The following is a 13,983-nucleotide window of genomic DNA, read 5'->3' as shown; positions in this document are numbered from 1 at the left end:
CTGTTAGGGAAGCTCCAAGAGATTTCAAGTGGTTGCTTTTGTGTGTACCAGTGAAATGATTTTTCTTTCTTTCTTTCTGAGAAGATGATGATCTATCAACTTCCTCACACAGCCACTCTGGACATCACACCTCCAGATCCACAATTAACCTTGTTCATCTCTTGCTCACTTCTTTCAGAGCCCTGTGAAATGACAGGCTGGCTAAATCATCTAATTGGATTCCTATCTGACCCTAGTTATATTTGGAATGAAGTGTATAAATAAGGAAAAGAGAAGGTAATCAGAGATGAAAGGAGGGTGGTGAGAAGTGAGGGAGAGACATAGGGGAGAAACCACCAGGTGTGAGCATGAACATCTTCAGTTATAAGACATCTTGTCATCAATAATCTTATTTTTTGCCTAACAAAAGACAGGCAGGGTAGGAATATCTACCTAATATTTCACAGAGAGGCGAAGTTGACAAGGATTGGTGATGGTGATTGCCTTAAAGTCACACAGTAATAGGCAGAGCCCAGAACAGACATCAGGGCTTCTGACCCCCGGCCTGTGTCCCTGCACTACAGCCTGAGGCCCAGGTTCTCAGCTGATGTCAGAACCCACAAGAGGGAGGAATGTGAGGCCCTCTGCACTGTGGCAGGGCCATCTGGGGAGAAAATTGAAAGCAAAGAGCTTTCCATTCTCTTTTATTTACTTTATCACCAAGGTAGCTGTAGGTACCTGTCAAGTCACTCTTCTTTTTAAATATATATATTTTTTCTTTTTGAGTTTTGAGGGACTGTTTGCTTTAGATGAAAGCACCTTCTTAGAACCCACTCTAGGGTCAAGAAAATATTGCTTTCAGGAGTTTCAAGAAACACATTTTACATTTCTAAAACATCTGCCAGCTGCTGACCCTCTCATGCTTAGTCCTCTGTGAGGACGTCAGATACTTATGTCACATAGATGTCATTCCCCCTGTTAATACCTGGGAATTGAATGTATTTTAATTTTCTGATTGCTCTAAATGACAGTAGGTCTTGCAACTGAATTCCTTTTTTTTCTCTTTTCATTTGTAATCAGAAATCAAGAAAGTTCTTTCTAGGGACAGATATCAAGCATCAGGCAGAATGAGAACGTCCCATAGAACAGGTTGGCTGTTAGAATGGAAAAGTTCCCATCTCTCTCAAGTGCTTTTGTTAGCCATCTTCTTGGTAAGATATATTGGCAAGCAATAGGAAGACAATGAAAAAGACTAATACAAATAATCTATATTTGTTCACTGTCATAGGTTATAAATGAGAAGTATTTTATATATCCCAATGGATCACTTGAGATTGTATATTTTAAACTACAAAAAATTGTCTGATATTATAGGGAAGAAATTTGTAATAAATGTATAATTATCAATAACTCAAGCAGTAAAAATCTTGGTGGATGCCCCAAGGTCAAAAATCATGTAAAGCCTTGACCTCTATATCCAGGTTAATACAAAAGATGTAAAGTTAGCATCTTTTTAATGATTGAATAGTATTCCATAGTATGCCTGTACCATAGTTAGTTAACCTATTCTGGAGTTGAAACACATCCTTCTCAGTAAAGAATCACAAGAATGGAAACACAAATATTCAATGGATTCAATACTAATATAAAGGCAGTTCACAATCTAATTCAAGCCCATATAGGAGAAAAACTCATTTCAATTCAAGTTGGGGGCAGAGAGAATGGGGAAGGGAGGATTTGGGGTGCTCCCACTTAATGGGCACAATGTAGGGGTGTATGACCCATCTTTGGGGTTCAGGACACAACTACAAGAGGGACTATACCTAACAAATTCAAATATTGTGACCTGGTTATTTGTGCCCCCACATTAACCTGAAACAAATAAATAAATAAATAAAAATAAAACCTTGACCTATGACATCTGTAGATGAGGAAAAGATAATTCAAACTGTTTTAAAAGCTGAACAGAAGAATAGCTTTTAAAAAAAGAAGAAGAAAAAAAAGAATAATAGTATGCCTGGAAAAGAAAAAGGCAGAGATTATTTTCTTCTTAAAAATAGACACAATGTATTTTTATTAATATATTCACAACATATAGCACAAGTCTAGTACAAGAAGGTACTTGAAAATATTTTTAGGTAAATGAATTAAAAGCTCAAAGATATGTAAGTAGATAATACGCATCATTTTGAGGAAGAATAATTACCAAGGGATAAGAACACAAGGTGTGTAATTGAAGACAGATCACATCTGCGACTACTTCTATCTTTCAGGAAATACAGATTTACCTGGTCGTGGAAGAAATCCACATGCAATTAGATTCCGAGAAGATGCTTGCCACATTGCTGAAATCCTTTTTACACATTCTGAAAGACTCCAGGTGGACTTTCCCTCAGGAGAGAAAGCTCTCCAAATTAATCTCAAATATAAGAAACGGATAAATGTCACCAGTTTTTTAAAGGGCTCTTATCTCTCACCATACACAAAAAATTAACTCCAGATGCATTAAAGACTTAAGTGTAAGACATGACACCATAAAAATTCTAGAAGGAAACTTAGGAAAACAGCTTCTCAACATTGGCTGAGGCAAAGAATTTTTGACTAAGATCCCCAAAGCAAATACAATAAAAACAAAAATAAATAGAGGCGACTTAACTTGTACTAAAACGTTTCTGCACAGCAAAAGAAATCATCAACAGAGCAAAAAGATAACCTACAGAATCCCAGAATATGCTAATAAGCTACACCTCCAACAAAAGACCAATATCGAGAATCTGCACTCTAAGGAATTCACTTCAGCAAGGAAAAAACCTGTTAAAAAGTGGGCAAAAGACATCAAAAGACACTTCCCAAAAAAAAAGTTATACAAATGACCAAAGGTATGGAAAAAATGCAGCCTTTCTTTTTTTTCTCTTTTGGTGGCCTTCATTTATTTTCTACATCATGGATTGAAAGTGCTTTATAAACTACAAAGCAATATTAACAAAATATTATTATGGTTATCACTTGATTATCACTATGGCTCTTCCTTTCAAAAGTGTGGATTAAGGAACTTCAAAGGACATTAAAAATACTCTTGTGTGTGTTTTTTTCTTAATTTTCCAATGAAAACCTAATGGATGTTGAAAGCCCAAACCACCTATCTTGTCTTTTAATTCAGGCCTTGAAATATACACTTAAAAACTACTGACCTAGCCTATATTTCCCTCAGTATTCAAATAAGAAAAGTGATATCCAGAGAGAAATAACTTGCCCAGAGTCACAGAGGCAGTTAACAGTCAGAACCCTTCGTATCTTCTAATTTCCTCTCAAAGACAGTCCCTTACACACACCCTTCAGTACGTTGTAACGTGTGTCCTGCCAGCTAAACGGTGCTGCAGAGATTCGCAAGCTTCCTGCAAAAGCTTGAAATCATATGGAAAGGAAAAAGAAAAGAAGACAAGGATGCATTCCTGGCATATAAAGATCACATACCCACTTGTGACCTGATTGATTTTTTTTTTTTTTTTTTTTTTGCATTTTTTGAGCAGGGCTGGGTTTGAACCCACCCACCACCTCTGGCATTTGGGGCCAGCGTCCTACTCCTTTGAGCCACAGGCACCACCCATGACCTGGTTGATTTTTAACATTAAAGTAGTAGGTAAAGCTCATCTATTTCCTTCTTATTACTTCCAGAAGAGTGTGCATCTCCCTCTTTTCCAATAACAACAAAAAAAAGAGAGAGAGAGAGAGAGAGAAATAGACGATGAATAGGAAGGGAGTTAAGTGCTGTGGGAAAGGGTTATCAAAGTCGGCTTCATCTGGGTGGTGTCAGATGTGTTGATGTATTGATGTGCCTGGTGAGAGACTGAGAAAGAAAATGCTGGATGAGCCTGCACATTAAGTGGTGTTGATGGATTAATTGGTTGAGGAAAGTGGTTGCAATGCACAGGTTCCAAATTGATTTTCTAATTGGATTAAAAGGATATGACTCGTGACCCACATCACGCTGGTGACCATTCTCCTTATCCCAGTCCATGTTTCCCTGGAGGGGAGAAAGAATCAGGAGGGACATCGAGGAGAATGAGAGTCAAAGCAGAAACTTTCTTGCCTGGACATGCTCCTGGCTCCCTGGGTGCCACTTGCTGTAGATTTAAGGCACAATTACGATTTTGATGAGAGTCATTTTGTTGGACTCTAGAGTTCATATTTCATGTTTATCCTTTAAATGATGTATCTTTTTTAAATGATGGGTTATGAATAGGAACCAAACTCATTCAGGCCATGCCAGGCTGGGATTTCTAAGGCCATTACACATCATTGTGGAGATGCTTCCCAGTTAATAACTCTGGAAGAGTTGCCCATAATTGAGCCTCTAGATGACCATAAATTACACACATCTTTTCAGTGAGATTTGTAATTTCTTTCCATTCTTATTTTAATAAACATAGAAAGCTTAATCTTTTTCTTTCTGACACTATTGATGGGACACGTACGGTTTCCTTTTATAGATTCTGTTTATAATACATTTCTCCTTCGTCTAGTGTTAGGGGAACTCTTAAAATCCTATAGGGTTAAAGTGGAAGAAACTTAAACACCATTTATTCTGCTGTATCCTTTTGTCTCATGAGAAAATTTATGTTCAAAGATGTTAAGTAACAAGACCAAAGCCACAGAGATCATGTGTGTGAACCAGATTTTAAGTGGCCTCATTCTAATTGACTAAGAGGTCCACCTCGCCTCCCCCGACAGGAAAATGAAATTTTGAATTAACTTGCAAAAACAAAATGCGTTTCTTATGGCTAGAAATTTCATTCGGCGTCAAGTGGGCACAAAGGCATCGGCATTGTGGAAATTGCTATGACAAAATCAAAACCTTCAAGCCTTCCAAGAAAAAAAGAAAAATTGGTTTTCTAATCAAGAAGGCATATATAATTTAGGTGGTAATTGACCAACAAATGGCATGCTTTACTGTTTTTCGACCAATTATAGAAGTCATTTGTAAAGTAGGAAAATAATTGATTCTTGACTTACAAATATGAGCCATTAATCTGTTATGTCTGCCTGGAGCACTGTCACTTTAGGCTATGAACATATAATATTCCCTCAGAAAAGTGTGCCTGTGTGCATGTGTGTGCACCTCCTGAGTTTACTTAGAAACCAAATAATAAACGCCAGTTTGTTTCTGGCCAAAGATATTTCCTAAATCACATGTTTGTAACCTAGCTGAGAATATTTACTGGGCAACTACGATTTGAAAAATAGCAGCATATTAGTCATAGAACAACTTGTATGCAGAAAAAAAGTACCCAGAGTTATAGAGCTTCTAGAAGGAGGATTTAGATATTAAATTAAAGAAGCTCTATCTCCAAAAAAATCAGTGTTCCAAAACAGAGCTGCATATTAGAATTCCTTCGGGGGATATAAACAAAAGCTGAGACTCCAGGCTTCTCCTTCAGAGATTTTAACTCAGTAAATTTGAAGTAAACCCCAAGAATCTGTTTTTCAAATGTCTCCTGGCAATGTTCACGCAGTCACTGCACAAATCAGCTTTCAGGCACCACTCCCTAAAATGATATTCTGCTTCTTTTCAGATGCAAATATTTTACTGCAGCACAAAAATACAATGAGTACTTATTAAACATATTTTATAGAATTTAACAGGAGAACAAGGATTTAAAGTAGTATTTTAATTTCTGCCCCAAATCCTGAGAGGTGAATATTATTATTTGAATTTTCATAAAGGAGCTGAACCTTAACACCTTTAGTAAATAGCTCAGGACCCCAAACCTAAGATTCTAAGCTCGTTAGTCTTCATAATACATCAGGCTGCCTCATCATTGCTACAAGAATCTTTGAGGTTTCCTCTTGACCTACTTATTCAACTGATATTTAACTGAGCAGCCATTAAGGGGCCAGACAACCTAACTTTATTATACATGTTGACCCTTCTCTTTGAGATCTGTATAGCTTGGATAAAAAATAAAAAGTCAGTCACTTATTTTAAAATTTAATTTAATGAATATCCTAATGTAGACCTAGACTTGTACCAATGACATTGTGAAGGACATTGAGCACCAAAGCACCTTCTCAATTATTCTTAATCTTTCTTGCATTCAATTTAGCATTAACCATCAGGTTATCCATGTGAGGCAATGTGAAACTTTATATAAATAACCAGTAGCAAAGCAATATGGGACCAACAATGGACTCAGAACATCTACTTAATCCCTTAGTGCTGCAACTAACTGGCTGTCATGTGAATTCTGTGTGTGAATCCCTTCTCCGCATATAACAAGGAAATGGGATAAATGTTCCAGTTCTAATAATCTATGATTAGCATGGCCTAGAAATATTTTTAAGAGGGAGACCCTTCTAACATTGCCTAACCACCCTGTGTATAGGCAAATAAGAACAGGCACACATTCTCATACAAGAAGAGCCATGTCAGCGGCCTGCAAATCTGAGCTAGCCCACTTCTGAACACCTGCCACCAGGTGATCTGGCTAGTTTTCCAGGTAAGGTATTCAGTAACATAGGCTATCACTCCAGAAGCAATTGCACTTTAGCAACATGACAGCTTCTTACAGTGTGTAGGCCCTCTGGAAGCGATAAGGAGTAAACTGTTATCAGTTGGAGTCTCTGACTGTAGATGGTGAGGGGTTGGTTAAGCTAAACTGTGGGGGAGTTTTAAGAAAGGTGTGCTTGCACTGTGAGTTGCTTGTTCTGTTCTCTCTAGTTAGGGCCCTAATGACCATGTGCTTTGTGTATGACCCTGAGGCTATGGAGGTAGCTGAGTGAGTTTCAGGGAAGGACCACCCACCGCACAAAACTTATTCAGATAAAAAGGCAGAGCATTTAATTCGCAGGTGGTTGGCAACACCTGGAAGTGCTACTGCCTAACAGTTATTGGCAGCCGTTTGGAGACGTGCAGAGTCACCGATTCTAGAATTCATTCTGGTCCAAACAAGGTGTGTGGCCTGGAGGGAGCCACCCTTTCTTAGCCTCTGCTTCCCCACTGGCTGGTCATATATCCTGAGGGAGGGCGAGGCCACATTAATCCTGCTCACCATTAAGTCCTGAGCATCCAGCTAATAGTGAGCATTAAATTAGTTTTTGTTGATTTAATGAAAAGAGGCTTCCTTTCCCCCTGTATTTCTCATTATCAGACTTGTGGCCATCAGCGCTTAAATACGTTTCAGTATCCACTTACCTCCTTCGAAGCCCCACCCTGTGTGCACTCAGGAATCTTTCACATCTGCGTATTGTCTGTATCTTTATTTCCATTCTCCTGTTGCTTTCTCTTGATATAGATCACTACAAAGTGAATTTGAACTTAAAATTCAATCATCAGTCTGGCACCAGAGAAAAATAATATTGCTTCTCTATGTGCTGTGAAGCTACTGAGAAGAGAGAAGTTAATAGCAAAAAAAAAATACTTCTAAAAATTTGGTGGAGACCTTGAAAATGCAGATACATGAAATTAAATAGTAATTTTCCCCTAAAGTATGAGGTGAGGCAACTGCACTTTAATAAAAGTTTTATAGTCATCCTAGTGACAGATGTCACCGACTCTTAAAATCAGAACTTTCACTTCTGAAAAAAGGGTCTCACTGATCTTGCCAGACCTCTGTGTGTCACTATGAGACCCTGGTCTAAATTATTTGCTTTTCCCATCTTCAGGTAGTATAGGGAATGCCAGGTTATTTACTTATTTGTTTTGCAGTGCTCTAATTCTCTGAGCTCAGGACATTCTTCTTAGGACTTTCATTTCATCTGAATATAAGATTTTTTTTAAACATGTCCCCCCCCCCGTGCCCTTCGAAGAACTGAAGTAACACAGACAACATAATTACTTTGGGGAATTGACAACTAATTATCCTAAAGCATAAAGAAGGCTAGGCGTTTAGATAATGAAACGTCAAGCAGTGTAATAGAAGTGTCACTTACTTAATGCTTGTCTGTGTCGGAAAGGACTGTATGTTATTTGAAGACACGTCTGTGAGTCACTGCAGCCGAAAGCGTTGTGGGTGCCCACATGCGGTACTGTGGCTCTCCTTGTGCAAATCAAGATTCAACATCAATAATACAGCCCCAATTACTGCTATGTTGTATGGGTGTCTGTGTGCGTATGTCTAAGTTTGTCTGTCTGTGTGTCGGATGTCAGAATGCTGTGAAACGCTGACCTTCTTGGTCTAGGACTGCAAAGCCTGCATCTACAGCTGCATTTCTGCAGATAGCCAGGATGTTTTATTCAAAGAAAGCTGCAGTGCCCTTGACATTGAACAGTGCCAGAAATGTAACTCCAGACCATCAAGCAAGGATTTTGAATGTGTAAAAAGGAAAAGTTTTCCATGAATATTTATTGAAAACGCTGACCTGCGTGAGTGAAAATGATAAGGATGTGCAGTTGACAATCAAGTTGGTTGATATCTGTGTGTTATTTGAAGACACAGCTGTGGATCACCAAATTTATATAATTTAGAAATGGGGGGAGGGGGAGGAAGCCCTATAAATTTATTAATTAATCCAGACATCGTATCAAATATGTTTTGGGTTACGTCGCTCCTTCCATTTTCCCTTACACGGGGATCAGATTTTAACTTCCTTATACCTGTATATATGAGCAATTTCCATCTCCAGAGCTAAGAGAAACTTTCTTTTTTAGACGCAAAGGACATTTCAGGAGCAATGTCTTGAAATTGAGGGTCACGATGAACAAAGTCTAGTGCTGCATACCTTCAGTCTAGCCTCCTAAGGGCCCCTTTGTGTTATTCAGGTGTTAACGACCAATGGACAGTTGTGATTAGGATAAGATACACAGGAGAATGTATGTTAGTCTCCTGAGGCTGCTGTAACAAATTATTGCAAATAGGTGGCTTAAAAGAAATTCCTGTCTCACAAATCTGGAAGCCCTAAGTCTGAAATCAGGGTGTTGGCAGGGCCACAGTGCCTCCGGGGCTCTACCAAGCCTCCTCCCTTCCTTCTTCCCCCTCTGGGGACTCTACACATTCCTTGGCTGTGGCTGCAAAATTCTAACCTCTGCCTCTGCCTCTGCCTCCTGTGGTTGTGTCTTTTCCTCATATGCTTTCTATAAGGATAGGTGTCACTGGATTTAGACTAACCCAGATAAACTAGGATGGTCTCATCTCACTTCTCACAGAAGTATACAGAGGGTGTCCAAAAAAATGCATACACATTTTAAGCGATGTTATCTCTGAACAAGTATTACTTTTCGAAGTTGAACTGAAGGTACCATTTCTGGTAAACTGTACATGCACCGCTGTTTTACCTTCCACATGCTTTTGGGGAATGATCAATTTTACTTCCAACAAGTGCTTTTAACTTGTGTATCCACTTTTGGTGACCCCGGTATATGGAAATATTCTTTGCCCAAATTGAGTCACATTAACAGTTTCTGCGAGTTAGAACATGAAATCGATTTGGGGAACCATCATCCAATCCACCATAGCAGCGGCCCCTAATCTTTTTGGCATTGGGGACTGATTTTAACGGAGACAATTTTTCCACAGACTGGGGGGGAGGGGTAGTTTTGCAATGATTCGTGTGTGTTACATTTATTGTGTGTTTCATTTCTGTTATTACTTTACAATGTATAATGAAACAACTATACAACTCACCATAATGCAGAATCAGTGGGATTCCCGAGCTTGTTTTTCTACAACTAGACAAAGCCAACTCTAGAGTAACAAACTCAGCTCTCACGAGGAGGGCACGATTGACTCCCTGGAGTGAGCAGTTTACAGTAGGGCTTCCTTTCCTGTGAAAATCAAATGCCCTCTGTGATCCAGTAGGAGGCGGGGCTCAGGAGATGATGCAAGCAACCGGGAGGAGTGGCTGTAAATGCAGATGAACTTGGCCTGTGTACCTGCCACTCACCTCCTGCTGTGTGCCCCAGCTCTGAACAGGCTATAGACTGGTACTTATCCATATCCTGGGGATTGGGGACTGCAGCACTATAGGATGTCACAATTATTGCCTTTATGAATAAAATGCTAAACTTTCCTGTAAATAAGACAGGTATATTGATCAACAACCAAAAATCTAAGTATATTTAATCTTCAGGTTCTCCTTTAAAGAACTTATAGATATTGGTTGGTGCCTGTGGCTCAAGGAGTAGAGTGCTGGCCCCATATACCGGGGGTGGCGGGTTCAAACTTGGCCTGGCCAAAAAAAAAAAGAACTTGTAGATATTTAAAGTAAGAAAGAAGCCTTCACTTTACTGACCTATTAGTAACTTTTGTATAAAGTTACATTAAACTACTAAAATATTTTCAATTATATTAATATATTAAAATGGTATAAATGGAGAAAAACAGGATTAATATTATTTGATTGCCACCATGGGGAGGAAAAAAAAGAAAATGGGCACCAAGGATGAACTGGCAAAAAATGGAACAAAAGTTTAGCAGGCATGTGTGTATTTTAGTTCGTGTTTGTTCAGTACCAGTTGTGCGCTGCGCATTACCTAACGATACATTTTTATGTTTCTATTCTTCTATATATTCAGTTTTAAAAATGTGTTCTAATTATGCATACAAATACTTTTTTAAAAGTGAAAAGGCATACAGCTATCATAGAAATGTGGAACTTTCTACGTGAATGAGAACATCTCAGGTAATCTAGCTCAGCTGCTCTCCTACATATAAAAACCCTAGTAGGAGAACTACCTACTTCTACTTGAAAACGTCTGCTGATGAGGATCTTATTCCTTTATGGTCCCACTCATTCTATGGCCGACCATTACTCAATGTCCAAATCTTCTCCCCAGAATGGACTATAATGTGCCCACATGTCATATTTAGTGCTGCCGTATACAGAAATGCATATCATATACTGCATAACTCCATGAATCACAGCACGCAAGGCACCCTCTGTGGGTGTGCAGTGTTGTAGTCCAACGATTCCTATATTGGTACATGACACTACCTAAGTTGGATAAATCCTTTCTTGTTTTCCTTTTCTCTTTTTCTTCCTCCTTTTCTCCTTTCTCATAACATTACTTGACCTCTACAGAGGGCGTAGCCTCAAATATTGCATGTGGTTATTATCTTGTTCCTGCAAAAAAGAAAAATAACTTGGTGGTTGTCACCTTGATGTTCCATATTTTTGAGGTTGACTTTTAGATTAAAAACAAAACAAAACAAAACAAAACAAAAAACCTTGAGAGCACCATTCCAAATGACTTTTACTAACCCATGATCAAAGGACCCTCTACACAAACAAAAAATTGAGCATGAATTTGTCATAACAACTGGCTTAAAGCTCAAAATGGCATGCATAGTGTGGGGTAAACAGGTCAAAAAACATTTATTTCACTGAAGGATTAGATATTTGAAGGTTTTTTTTAACAATAAACAATTATTATTTACTTCTGGCAATAAACTTTTATGATAATTGTTTTAGTCATAGTTCTATCATGGAGTCATAGGAAATAATTTCCTCATCTAGCCAAGCTTTTTCATCACTGGCTCTTTGACATGCCCGCCTCTCTGCTGGAATACTCACCCTGAACCTCTCCATTCCCTCTCCTATTTCTTTTCTCTTTTGCCTGTCCAGCCTCAACTTACTATTTATGTGCCAGAATAGCTGCATCCACTTCTTCCATCCTCCTTGATTGGGTTAAGTGCCTCCCTATTTGCTCCCCAATACTTTGCATTTCCCACATTTTATGGTAGAAGTTTGTATTATACTTGCCTATGTGCTAGTCTGTCTCCTGTCAGATCTAACCACTGCGAGATCCAGGACCATGGACAGGGAAGCATAGCTTGGTGTAGTGGAGTGTCGTAAAGACATGAAACTTACACCTGTGCTTCCTGGATTTGAACTCAGCTAGACCTCTTACTAACCAAGGGTCTTTACCCACATTCCGTAAATGTATGTTTGTTTACTTGAAAAATGGGAATAAAATAGTGGGCACTTTCTACAATTACTGTGGGAGAAAACACAGCAAAATTGACTAAGTGACATTTGGTAATTGTCAGTCATTTTACTTAGGCTTATTTGTGAGTATGCTCTCAAGCTGGCACATAGCAGATGCTAAACATCCTCTGTAGACAGAGGATCAGCTCTAATGTCGCCTCTTCTATAATACCTTCTCAGATGCTCCAATGAGCAGAGTCCTCCTCTCACCCCCTGACCACTCCCTGTTTAATAGCACTTTCTGTTCACTGCCTTATAGTTATGGGAGATTTTCCACATGCCTTTTTGTCCCTACTAACCCCAAACCTCTAGATAGCAGGTTCTGTGTTTATCTGTCCACAACACCTGCATGGAAGACAATTGTTAGATGAATGACCGACTTAATAAATAAATGAATCAAAAGTCAAAGCAATCCTTGGAAATGGGAAGTTGAGAAGGGGAAGCAGTGACTGGAAAGAGGACTTATATTGAAATGTTTGACTACACATTTTAAATGAAACCTGCAGAAATAGAACCCTATACATGCAAAATTGTCAATGTTTGGCATTTGCCCCCGCTATAGAATCTGTCAAACTTTCTCACAATGAGGGAGTGCTTGTCTCAAACCAGAGGCCAGATTGGTTCTGCCTGTGCACTGGAAACTGTGAAGGATCAGCTACTGAAGCGGAAAGACCTCCGTAGGCTCCTCACACAGTCCTTGGCATGAGGTTTTGTACAGAGCATGACTGAAAAAGGAGAAGAAAAAGCCATTCTCCTACAAAGCATCACTGGATTATAAATAGCTGATAATTTCTGATCAGGATATGAAACCAGAAGTGCTAAGGGGTAGAGATAATGTTCATGATTATCAGCTTGTGGCCATACATCCTATGGAAAATCCAAGTCCAGAAGAAAAACATACAAAAATAATTTTAGAATGAAATATTTTTTAATAAAGTAAAAGTGGTATTTCTCAGATAATTTGCTGAAGTTTACTGAGAATAATGTGTCCAAGTTGGTCTTTCTAAAAGGAGTTTCCCCTGATCAAGTAAGTTTTGACAGATGTGCGTACTACAGGTCTCTCTTAGACATTTATAATGCATGTTGTACTATTAAAGGTTCTGACACATCTAGAAGGGATAAAACTTAAAGTTCACTTGAAATCTGAAAAGTAATGACTTACCCAAAATTATCCTTGTTGGTAAAAGGAGGAGTAGAATTCACTCTAATTTTAACTTTTCATTAAATTTGTTGCAACTTTAACTATAAAATAGTTTGGTGAATCAGGATTATGAATAAAGAAAGATAAAGAATGGGTGGCACCTGTGGCTCAAAGGAGTAGGGCGCTAGCCCCATATGCCGGAGGTGTTGGGTTCAAACCCAGCCCTGGCCAAAAAAAAAAAAGAAAGAAAGAAAGATAAAGAAGCTGATAAAAATACCACTAGCTCTACTTTGTTCCTGATACCTACTATGTAAGGACCAATATATTAATACTATTTAATGTTGAAATCCTGGCACACACAGGCAGTGAACAGTACTTGGATGCACATCTTGTTAACTTCATCACTAAATTTCGAGATCATTCTGCTTGATATACCCACAAATTCAGAAGGGAGGTCTAGTTTCCATACCTACTCACCTCCTCCTTCACACCCAGCCAACTTTATTTCTGAAATCTGCTTCTGGTTTCCTCTGAGTGAGCTTGTGAATGTCCTCCATGAACTTCTCCTAAAAACTCCAGTGCTCTCTGTCCTGGTTTTCATTGGCCTTGACCTTTCTGCGGTACAAATTATCTTTCTTCTTTTCATCATTGAGCTCCATCTTTCTTTCTTTCCTCTCCATACCCAGGAAAGACAGTTGAAAGAAACTGAAATTTGATCTAAATTATTGAATACCTGTCAGGGTCATTCTTTTGCTGAACTGATAATTACAATGTGAAATCTTTCTCTGAACCTTTCCCTTTCATCCTAGATGAAAAAATTATGAGGTTAAGACCCAGAGAACCTGGAAGTGAAGACGACGAGTAGTTGAATAAGTGGTAACATGATTTTGAATGCAAATACATCCTTTACCTTCTGTTTTAAATCATTTATGGAGTGAAGA

The sequence above is a fragment of the Otolemur garnettii genome, unplaced genomic scaffold (genome assembly GCF_000181295.1).
Source record: "Otolemur garnettii isolate 467f Iridium unplaced genomic scaffold, OtoGar3 scaffold00001, whole genome shotgun sequence".
NCBI classification, from domain to species: Eukaryota; Metazoa; Chordata; class Mammalia; order Primates; family Galagidae; genus Otolemur; species Otolemur garnettii.
The sequence above is the reverse complement of the archived record's forward strand: the minus strand, read 5'-3'. Positions refer to the sequence as shown.